Raw genomic sequence first — 11,755 nt, 5'->3', positions numbered from 1 at the left:
TCTTCTTCCCCCCCTGTGGAGAAAGTAGACCAGTTAAATGCAAATGGGAATAATAAAAAGGCTCTGTCTCCACAGCAGCAGCCCACTGGGAAAGAATTCCAAAGATCCTCTGGAGGTCCGTTGTGGGAGATTTCCCAGTGGGCAAGGCTAGTTTACTCTTCCTTCCCCCTCTCCAGTTAGGCATGGTGGTGTCTGGTTGCCAAATCCAATCTGGGAAACTCCTGGAGATTTGGGGGATGGAGCCTGGGGAGGACAGGGACCTCAGTAGAGTACAATGCCACAGAGTCCACCCTCCAAAGCGTCCACTATCTCCAGGGGAACTGATCTATGTCATCTGGAGGTGAGCTGTAATTCTACGGGAACCCCAGGTCCCACCTGGAGGCCGGCACCCCCTACCTCTCCTCCTTGGTCCCAGATCTGAGACTGTAAACGTCTCCGGGCAGAGACCTGTGAGGCGCACAGATGTGCTGTGTCCGTCAAGAACTAGTGATAACCCTCGATGCTTTGCTCTCCGCGGGTCCCCCTTTTTCTAGCTGGACTGACGGGGTCCCACGGGACAGCTTCAGGAATGTGCCACTTCCGAATCGGAGGAGAAGGGCGGGAGAGGTTTTGTTTGGCCGGGCTTTCTCCCATAAACAGGATTTATTCCCGGCTCAGCCTCTGTCATGGAAGCTACTTAGCCCAGCCCTCCAGGGACGGCTGGAATGTGAAGAATGGGGTCTGCCTGCATCGGAGGGCTTCTTTTCTCCCACCCACCCAAGAAGAGGTCTGAGGGGAGGGGAGGGGGAAGAAGCCAGGCCCGGCCTCTGGAGTTAACGCGAAAGAAGATTCCTCTGGCACCTTTAAGGAGGGGGAGAGCGTTATCAGCAACTACTAGCCCTGGGGACTGAGGGGAACTTCCAGAGCCCAGAGGCCGTGTCAGGGGAAGGCCTCCAGGCCTCGGCCTCTCTGCCCTGTTGTTGGCCCTGAAGAGGAACTGGTTGGCCACTGAAGATGGGCAGCCCATGTTAGTCTATCTGTGGCAGTAGAAAAGAGCAAGAGTCCAGGGGCACCTTAAAGACTAATAAAAATTGTGGCAGGGCTTTCGGGAGTCACTGCTCACTTCTTCAGATGCCAGATAGTGCTTGGCCTCTGTGTGAGAGAGGATGCTGGACTAGATAGACCCCTGGCCTGATCCAGCAGGGCTCTTCTGATGTGGGGAAGGCCTCGGCCTCTCTGCCTTGTTGTTGGCCCACCAGAGGAACTGGTTGGCCACTGTGTAAGTCAGGACGCTGGACTAGATGGACCACTGGCCTGATCCAGCAGGGCTCTTATGAAGGCCTCTGCCTCTCTGCCCTGTTGTTGGCCCTCCAGAGGCTCTGGTCAGCCAGTGTGTGAGACAGGATGCTGGACTAGATGGACCACTGGTCTGATCTAGCAGGGCTCTTCTGTGGTTCTTAGGAAGGCCTCAGCCTCTCTGCCCTGTTGTTGGCCCTCCAGAGGAACTGGTTGGCCACTGTGTGAGACGGGATGCTGGACCAGAGGGACCACTGGTCTGATCCAGCAGGGCTCTTCTGGTGTTCTTACAAGGGCCTCGGCCTCTGTGCCCTGTGGGCTCTTCTGATGTTCTTCTGAAGTTCTCGTAGGGTTGCCAAGTCCATTTCTCTTTGCAGCGGGGGGGGCTCCCGGACAGCGTTTTCCCCTCAAGCGTGCCCGACGTCATCATGTCACATCTGGCTGACGTGCACACCGGAGTGGGGTTCCCCCCAGGGCCCGATTCCGCGGCGGCGGAAATCGGGCCTCCAAAGTGGGGGACGCCCCCTGGGGGGACTTGGCAGCCCTAAGGTCTCGGCCTCTGTGCCTGGTGGTTGGCCCACCAGAGGAACTGGTTGGCCCCTGTGTGAGGCAGGATGCTGGACTAGATGGACCCTCACTGGTCTGATCCAGCAGGGCTCTTCTGATGTTCTTATGAAGGCCTCGGCCTCCTTGCCCTGTTGTTGGCCCTATGGACGAAGTGCTTGGCCCCTGTGTGAGGCAGGATGCTGGACTAGATGGACCCCTGGTCTGATCCAGCAGGGCTCTTCTGATGTTCTATGAAGGCCTCGGCCTCCTTGCCCTGTTGTTGGCCCTATGGACGAAGTGCTTGGCCCCTGTGTGAGGCAGGATGCTGGACTAGATGGACCCCTGGTCTGATCCAGCAGGGCTCTTCTGATGTTCTATGAAGGCCTCGGCCTCCTTGCCCTGTTGTTGGCCCTATGGACGAAGTGCTTGGCCCCTGTGTGAGGCAGGATGCTGGACTAGATGGACCCCTGGTCTGATCCAGCAGGGCTCTTCTGATGTTCTATGAAGGCCTCGGCCTCCTTGCCCTGTTGTTGGCCCTATGGACGAAGTGCTTGGCCCCTGTGTGAGGCAGGATGCTGGACTAGATGGACCCCTGGTCTGATCCAGCAGGGCTCTTCTGATGTTCTATGAAGGCCTCGGCCTCCTTGCCCTGTTGTTGGCCCTATGGACGAAGTGCTTGGCCCCTGTGTGAGGCAGGATGCTGGACTAGATGGACCCCTGGTCTGATCCAGCAGGGCTCTTCTGATGTTCTATGAAGGCCTCGGCCTCCTTGCCCTGTTGTTGGCCCTATGGACGAAGTGCTTGGCCCCTGTGTGAGGCAGGATGCTGGACTAGATGGACCCCTGGTCTGATCCAGCAGGGCTCTTCTGATGTTCTATGAAGGCCTCGGCCTCCTTGCCCTGTTGTTGGCCCTATGGACGAAGTGCTTGGCCCCTGTGTGAGGCAGGATGCTGGACTAGATGGACCCCTGGTCTGATCCAGCAGGGCTCTTCTGATGTTCTATGAAGGCCTCGGCCTCCTTGCCCTGTTGTTGGCCCTATGGACGAAGTGCTTGGCCCCTGTGTGAGGCAGGATGCTGGACTAGATGGACCCCTGGTCTGATCCAGCAGGGCTCTTCTGATGTTCTATGAAGGCCTCGGCCTCCTTGCCCTGTTGTTGGCCCTATGGACGAAGTGCTTGGCCCCTGTGTGAGGCAGGATGCTGGACTAGATGGACCCCTGGTCTGATCCAGCAGGGCTCTTCTGATGTTCTATGAAGGCCTCGGCCTCCTTGCCCTGTTGTTGGCCCTATGGACGAAGTGCTTGGCCCCTGTGTGAGGCAGGATGCTGGACTAGATGGACCCCTGGTCTGATCCAGCAGGGCTCTTCTGATGTTCTATGAAGGCCTCGGCCTCCTTGCCCTGTTGTTGGCCCTATGGACGAAGTGCTTGGCCCCTGTGTGAGGCAGGATGCTGGACTAGATGGACCCCTGGTCTGATCCAGCAGGGCTCTTCTGATGTTCTATGAAGGCCTCGGCCTCCTTGCCCTGTTGTTGGCCCTATGGACGAAGTGCTTGGCCCCTGTGTGAGGCAGGATGCTGGACTAGATGGACCCCTGGTCTGATCCAGCAGGGCTCTTCTGATGTTCTATGAAGGCCTCGGCCTCCTTGCCCTGTTGTTGGCCCTATGGACGAAGTGCTTGGCCCCTGTGTGAGGCAGGATGCTGGACTAGATGGACCCCTGGTCTGATCCAGCAGGGCTCTTCTGATGTTCTATGAAGGCCTCGGCCTCCTTGCCCTGTTGTTGGCCCTATGGACGAAGTGCTTGGCCCCTGTGTGAGGCAGGATGCTGGACTAGATGGACCCCTGGTCTGATCCAGCAGGGCTCTTCTGATGTTCTATGAAGGCCTCGGCCTCCTTGCCCTGTTGTTGGCCCTATGGACGAAGTGCTTGGCCCCTGTGTGAGGCAGGATGCTGGACTAGATGGACCCCTGGTCTGATCCAGCAGGGCTCTTCTGATGTTCTATGAAGGCCTCGGCCTCCTTGCCCTGTTGTTGGCCCTATGGACGAAGTGCTTGGCCCCTGTGTGAGGCAGGATGCTGGACTAGATGGACCCCTGGTCTGATCCAGCAGGGCTCTTCTGATGTTCTATGAAGGCCTCGGCCTCTCTGCCCTGTTGCTGGCCCTCTGGAGGAACTGGTTGGCCACTTTATGAGTGACAGAATGCTGGACTAGATGGACCCCTGGTCTGATCCAGCAGGGCTCTTCTGATGTTCTTACAGATAGATTTATGAAGGAGAAATGGTTACTAGCCATGGTCACTGAGGGGATCCTCCACATTCAGAGACACGAATCCTCTGAAACTCAGAGCCAGGAGGCAACATCGTGGGAAGGCCTCTCTGCCCTGTTGTTGGCCCTCCAGAGGAAATGGTTGGCCTCTGGGTAAGACAAGATGCTGGACTAGAGGAACCACCGGTCTGGTCCAGCAAAGCTTTTTAAGGCGAACAGATTTTTCCACCACAAAAAAATCCTGCGGGCTTGAGGCTGCTTCCTCAGACGTGATGAGTCGACAGTTAACTTTGCCACCTCTGGGCTCGTCTGGAAAATCTTACGGTGCGGTCAACATTCGCCTTTAAGGTGGGCCTGCCACCCTCCAGGTGGGGCCTGGAGACCCCCCAGAATCACAGCTCATCTCCATAGGGCAGATGGGCTCTCCTGTCATCACACCCCGCTAAGGCCCCTCCCCTTCCTCAAACCCCGCCCTCCCCAGGCTCCGCCCCCAAATCTCCAGGAGTTTCCCAACCGGGAATTGGCGACCCCACTTCGAGGTTTCACAGGACTCCTTTTTTTGTTGTTTCAGTAGACTAACGTGACTACCCCACTAGATCGACTGGAAATTAGGATTGCCAACTTCAGTTTGAGAAATTCCTGGAGATGTCAGGGGTAGAGCCTGTAGAAGGCAAGGTTTGAGGAGACGAGGGGACCTCAGCAGGATACAATGCCAGCCATTTTCTCCAGGGGAGCTGATCTCTGTCATCTGGAGTTCAGTTGGAATCCTAAAAGATCTCCGGGCCTCACCTGGGGGTTGGCAACCCTAGCTAGAATTGGGATTACAGAGGCAAATGCTGAAGAGGGAACAATTCTGTTCACAGACTGTTGGAGAGGGAATTTACCGGACTCCGGTGGATGAGGGGAACCTAATCTTCTTTGCTTTGGTATTCTCCAGTCAGAGATAAGGCCTGTTAATCTGTTGCAGTCAGATCAAGGAGGCGGAATCTTGCCTCTCCTGGAAGATTAACACGTTTTTATCCCCGGCCTGAGCATTGTAGGGTTAGAGCCAGTGTTCCCTCTAAGATGAGTTAGTGTGAGCCAGCTCACAGTTTTTTAGCCTCTGGCTCACACCTTTTTGTCTCAGCTCAGGAAGGAGGGCTCTAGAGCAGACTAACTTATGCAGCATCCAAATCACCTGCTCACAACTTTAATGCCAGTAGCTTACAAAGTAGAATTTTTGCTCACAGGGCTCTATAGCTTAGAGGGAACATTGGTTAGAGCTCACTTCATCACGTGCGTGGAGTGCATTCTCAGATGGCGGGCGTGTTTGTATGTCTTCTGGAGGGGGCGGGAAAGTTGTAAGAAGAGTCAGAAGGCTGTGGAGTGTCAGGAATAAAAGGGTGTGGTGTTAAGAGTAGTCCAAAAAAAGGACAGTTAGCCCTATATGCCGTCTTCTTGATGAGATATGCATTTCCCAGAATTACATCACACCCTAAACTTCCTGCGTTTCATGACCCCTTGACCCTGCTGAATTTGCACTTTTCATAGTCTTGATTTTGTGTGTGTGTACATATATATATGCATATACCAACTGAGGATCCACCTCATGCATCGGAGGAAGTGGACTCCACCCTACAGATGCTTACGGTTGCGTAAAAACGTGTTTGTCTTTCTGGTGCCATGAAAACTCCTGGGTTTGTTTGTTCTGCCTTAGCAATTTATCTGTTCTGTCCCTGTTTTTCTCCCGTCCTGATCAGTTTCATCTCGAGTGATGGAGGAGTTATTTCAGAAGACGTGGCGTGGTTTTACCTACCAGTGAAAGGTGAAGATAAAATGAAGATGGGGAGCAGGCGTGATCACGGAGCCGTTCTCAAGATGGGATAAAAGAGGGAGGAAGGAAAGAAGTTGGTAAGATTGTCTTGGAAACGTCACATTTTTCAAGCCAAAAAAAGTCAGTTGGCATAAGCTTTGCAAGAGGTCAGCCTGCAGGCAACGTTGCGAGAGGTCAGCTGCAGGCAATATCATTTTCTATAAAGGGATTTCCCAGGACTGGAGCAGCCTGTCTGTAGGTTAGTAGTTGTTGTTCTGCAGGGAGGGGGAAATCACTTTGCATGTGCAAAGGAATATTTCGAATGGTCATCTAGTGCTCGAACTTGACATTCCAAGAATAAGGCTTCACCACCAATTAATCTCTAGTTGAGAGTGTATGTTCTGAACAAAGCAGACTAATATAGATGACAAAGATCTCTTGCATGTGTCTTCTGCACAGTGTGAAAGGTCTTTAGATTTAAGGAACTGATCTAAATGGAAGTATTAAAGTTGGGCCTAGTTTTGAGGGCTTCAGTTTCAGCACAGATCAAGAAGCGGGCACAGCAGAGGCAGTGAACAGATTTGCATTTTTTTAAAGACTTAGAATCTCCGCCTTGCTGCTCTTGCCAGTTTCGTGTGATGGTTAGGAACACAGACTCTAATCTGGGAGAACCGGGTTTGATTCCTCACTCCTCCACGTGCAGCTGCTGGCGCAACCTTGGGTCACTCACAAGTTCTCTCAGAGCTGTTCTCTCAAGGGCAGTCCTCTAAAGAGCTCTCTCAGCCCCACCTACCTCACAGGGTGTCTGTTGTGGGGAGAAGACTCTCAGGCCCACCTGCCTCACAGGGTGTCTGTTGTGGGGAGGGGAAGGGAAAGGAGTTTGTGAGCCGCTCTGAGACTCCTTTGGGTAGTGAAGGGCGGGGTATAAATCCAATCTCTTCTTCTTCTTCTTCTTCTTCTTCTTCTTCTTCTTCTTCTTCTTCTTCTTCTTCTTCCTCTTCTTCTTCTTCTAATGGGAGAGGCCACAGGAATCTTTTGGAGAGCCAGTTTGGTGTAGCGGTTAGGAGGGCAGACTCTAATCTGGGAGAACCGGCTTTGACTCCCCACTCCTCCACATGCAGCTGCTGGTATGACCCTGGGTCAGTCACAAGATCTCTCAGACCTGTCCTCTCAAGTGCAGTCCTCAAGAGAGCTCTCTCAGCCCCGCCTACCTCACAGGGTGTCTGTTGTGGGGAGGGGAAGGGAAAGAAGATCGTAAGCTGCTGTGAGACTCCTTCGGGTGGTGAAGGGCGGGGTATAAATCCAATCTCCTCTTCTTCTTCTTTTGGGGGTAGGGATGTCAGCCGCCAGGTGGGGCCTGGGGACCCCCTCAGAATGACAGCCCATCTCCAGACTACAGAGATCTTCCCCCCCTGGAGAAAATGTGTGTTTTGGAGGGTGGACTTTATGGCATCGTAGCCCACTGAGGTCCCTGTTTCCCAACCTGGATCTGGCAAGTTTACCCCCCCCCCCTTCTCAGGCTGGTGGCCAGGGTGGACCTGGCAACCCTATGGGGTGGGAAAGGTGGCAACCCAGTCGCCAGTCAATCGCTCATCTTGTTTGCCTGCCCTCCTTGTTCCAGTGCCCTCGGCAGCAGTGCGACGCCCATAAATTAAGCGGCTGAATCCTCCATCCCTCCATCTCACGGTCAGGAAACTTTTACTCCTGTGAGCCAGTTTGGTGTAGCAGCTAGGAGCGTGGACTCTGATCTGGGAGAACCGAGTTTGATTCCCCACGTCTCCACGTGCAGCTGCTGGTGTGACCTTGGGTCAGTCACAAGTTCTCTCAGAGCTGTTCTGGATAGAGCATTCCTTGCGAGAGCTCTCTCAGCCCCACCGACCTCACAGGGTGTCTGTTGTGGGGAGGGGAAGGGAAAGGAGTTCGTAAACCGCTCTCAGACTCCTTTGAGTAGTGAAGGGCGGGGTAGAAATCCAATCTCTTCTCCTCTTCTTCTTCTTCTTTTTTTTTTTTTGATCCCCCTAAGGGGAATTTTTTATTGATTTTTTACAAACTACAACCGAAAATATGGGAAGGGGAACTACATCTAAGGAGAAAGAAAAAAGACCCACTCCTCTTCTTCTTCTCAAGGGCAGTCCTCGAAAGAGCTCTCTCCGCCCCGCCTGCCTCACAGGGTGTCTGTTGTGGGGAAGGGAAGGGAAAGGAGATTGTAAACCGCTCTGAGACTCCTTCGGGTCGTGAAGGGCGGGGTATAAATCCAATCTCTTCGTCTCCTCAGTTTTGGCCATCAGATTAGTTCCCCGGCGTACCCTTTATGGTGGGTAATGGTTAACTCACTACACAATCTCCGGCAGCCCAGGTAAACAAGCCAGCCTAGCAGAGAGACACCCCACACACACACACAAACAGTGGGGCGTGTGAAAGCCCCTTTCTTGTATAGATAGTTTCAGGTGGGTGGCCCAGTTGGTCTGAAAGAATGGAACAAAGCTTGAGTCTGGTGGCACCTTTAAGACCAACGGAGTTTTATTCAGGGCATCAGCTTTCCTGTGCATTGCACACTCCTTCGGATACATGGGTTTTGTTTATTTGCCAGAGTTGGGGAGGGGAAAGTGGACTGCCCGGTGAGAAAAGGGACATTTTATTTATACTTTAATTTTATTTATCTTTAAATTTATACCCCGCCCTCCCCGAAGGCTCAGGGCGGCTCACAAGGGGCACGAATGCCCAAGCCAAAACATTAAAACAATACAGAGTAGTATAAAATACAATAAATAAATACGGTTCACTAAAATTTACTTTACGGTGCTCCAGAATTAATTAACTATAAAAGTTCAAGATGGGATTCTAAATTATTAGTAACAAACCACAGTAAATAATAAATATAGCGGCAACAATTTACGACCACACAGCAGTGATCTCTGCCGGGCACGTCTCACACCCCCAATAGTCCCCGCTCTCAGAGGTCATTTCGGGGGGGAACGCGGGGGAACACAGTTCCCCCGGGTGGGGGGCGGGGCACACGATGAAGCCCCGCCCCCTGCTTCCGGCCGCCCCGCTTCCGGCCCTCATTCAGCCAGGAGGAGGCAGGAGAAGAGGGAGGGTAAGTTGCTTCCTCCCTGCCTTTCCCCACCCCTGCCTGCTGGGGGCCAGGGAGGGCCTTGGCGGGGCTTCCTCGCACTCCCGCCGGCCTTGCAGGTCCACCGCCGGGCCCCTGATGTCAGGGGGTGTGGCATATGCTAATGAGTTATGCTAATGAGTTCCCCTAGCTCTTTTTCTACGAAGTGACCCCTGCCCGCTCTGAAGATGGTCAATTTGCGGGACTAATGGGGGGGGCGCAGATAGAATGATGGAAACGATGATGGCGTAATGATGATGGCGTAATGATGGTGGCGGCGGCGGCCCCTACTCGAAAGCCTGGCGGGAGAGCTCCGTTTTACAGGCCCTGCGGAACTGCACCAAGTCCCGCAGGGCCCGGATCTCTTGATACATTGATGGTATCAGAGGCTGCATTTGGGGGCGGAAGTCCAGGGCCCACATGCTTGGGTTGTGTAGGGTTGCCAGGTCTCCCCTAGCCACCGGTGGGGGATGGGGGTTAGGATTGTCAGATCCAGGTTGGGAGAAGGAGGAGGAGGACAAGAGTTGGATCTATACCCTGCCGTTCACTCGGAGTCTCAGAGTGGCTTACAAAACTCCTTTCCCTTCCCCTCCCCGCAACAGACACCCTGTCAGATCGGTGGGGCTGAGAGAGCTCTCCTGAGAACTGCCCTTGAGAGAACAGCTCTGAAGGGGCAGCGGCCCCAAAAAGTCCTTACAAGCTGCGGAAGAGAAGGGGAAAGGAGAAGTGAAGGCTGAAGGACTCTGAATTGTGCCTTTGAGACTGTTGTTGTGGGATGATCGAGGGTACTGTTTCTAGACAGTTAGATCTAAGTTTTAAAGAAAATGTGCTATAAATGTTTGACTCAGTTTATAAAGGGATCAATGATGGGAAGACTTGATGTACCTAAGCTAGTTGGAGGATCTCCTCTCTTGAGCTTTTAGTTAGTAGTGGGCTCTTTACTTTATCCCGTATATGTAGTTTCCCCTCCCTTTTCTTCTGTTGTAGTTTTTGAAGTGATAAAAAATAATAAAAAATTCCCTCCGGGGGCTCAAAAAAAAAAAAGAGAGAGAGAGAGAGAACAGCTCTGAGAGAACATGTGACTGGCCCAAGGTCACCCAGCTGGCTGCATGTGGAGGAGTTGGGGAATCAAACCCGGTTCTCCCAGATTAGAGTCCACACCCCTAACCACTGCACCAAAGTGGCACGGGGAGATATGGGGATGGAGCCCAGGGAGGACAGGGACCTCAGTGGGGTGCAATGCCACAGAGCTCACCCTCCAAAGCATCCATTTTTCTCTGCAGTCTGGAGCCGTGTTCCCTCTGAGCTGAGTTAGTGTGAGCTAGCCCAGTTTTTTAGCCTCCGACTCACGCACGCTTTCCCCTTAGCTCCGGAAGGGATGGCTCCAGAGCAAACTAATTTATACAGTCGCCAAATCGCTCGCGGACAACTTAAATGCCAGCAGCTCACAAAGTAAAAAATTTCGCTCGCAAGCAGTGTTCCCTCTAAGCTGAGTTAGTGTGAGCTAGCTCACAGTTCTTTAGCCTCCAGCTCACACATTTTTGTCTCAGTTCAGGAAGGAGGGCTCCAGAGCAAACCAATTTAATGCACTAGCCCGATCGCTCGCTCACAATTTTAATGCCAGCAGCTCGCAAAGTAGAATTTTTGCTCACAAGACTCCACAGCTTAGAGGGAACATTGCTCGCAAGACTCCGCTGCTTAGAGGGAGCATTGGTCTGGAGATGAGCTGTCATTCCAGGGGATCTCCGGGTCCCGCCTGGAGGCTGGCATCCCTAAGGGAGCTGGTGTTCTATAATTAGATCTGATCTCCAGATGACAGAGATCCAGGGCTTTTTTTGTAGAAAAAGCCCAGCAGGAACTCATTAGCATAATAGGCCACACCTAACAGCAGAAAGTCATTAGCATATTAGGCCACACCCCTGACCGTGCAGCTCATTGGCATATAAGGCCACACCCCCATGCCTTCCCTTGGCTTGCCCCGGGGGCAGGGAAGGCACAGGGAGGCATTTGATTGGCTCCCCGATCCTTTCAGGTTCCCCCCTGGCCTGCCCACCTTGGAGTCGCTGGGGGGGGTCACTCTCCAGGCCTTCCCTCTGTAGCCCACCCACCATGCAGAGGTTTTGGCTGTAGTGGGCGTGGCCAACTCTGGAGCCAGCTGGAACTCCGTTCCTGTGCGTTCCTGCCCAGAAATAGACCTGCAGAGATCAGTTTCCCCGGAGAAAAACGGCAGCTTTGGAGGGGAGGTTACGGCATCACACACACACACCCCTCTGCTGAGTTCCTTCCTCTCTCCAAACCCTGCTTTCCAAGTGCTCCACCACGAAACCTCCAGGAATTTCCCAACCTGGAGTTGGCAAGCCTACAAACATAGAAGCGCGCAGGGGTACAAAGGTAAGCTGTAGCTGCACATTTGAAGCGTTTGAAGTGGTTAAGATGCTGAACTGCAGGCTGTGGAAGGTCGGTAGTTCAGCAGTTCGAGACCTGAGTGTGCCGCATGACGGAGTGAGCTCCCGTCTCTAGTTCCAGCTCCTGCCAACCTAGCAGTTCGAAAGCAAGACATTGCAAGTAGATAAATAGGTACCTCTTTGGTGGGAGGGGAACAGCGTTCCGTGCGCCTTGGTGTTTAGTCATTCCGGCCACATGACCACGGAAACCTCTTCGGACAGCGCTGGCTCTTCGGCTTTGAAACGGAGATGAGCACCGCAACCCGAGAGTCGGATTCGACTGGCTTTCGAGCAAGGGAGACCTTTACCTTTTACCATCTG

Source organism: Gekko japonicus, unplaced genomic scaffold (genome assembly GCF_001447785.1).
Source record: "Gekko japonicus isolate JY-2015 unplaced genomic scaffold, Gekko_japonicus_V1.1 scaffold1389, whole genome shotgun sequence".
Classification (NCBI taxonomy): Eukaryota; Metazoa; Chordata; class Lepidosauria; order Squamata; family Gekkonidae; genus Gekko; species Gekko japonicus.
Note: the sequence above shows the minus strand (reverse complement) of the source record.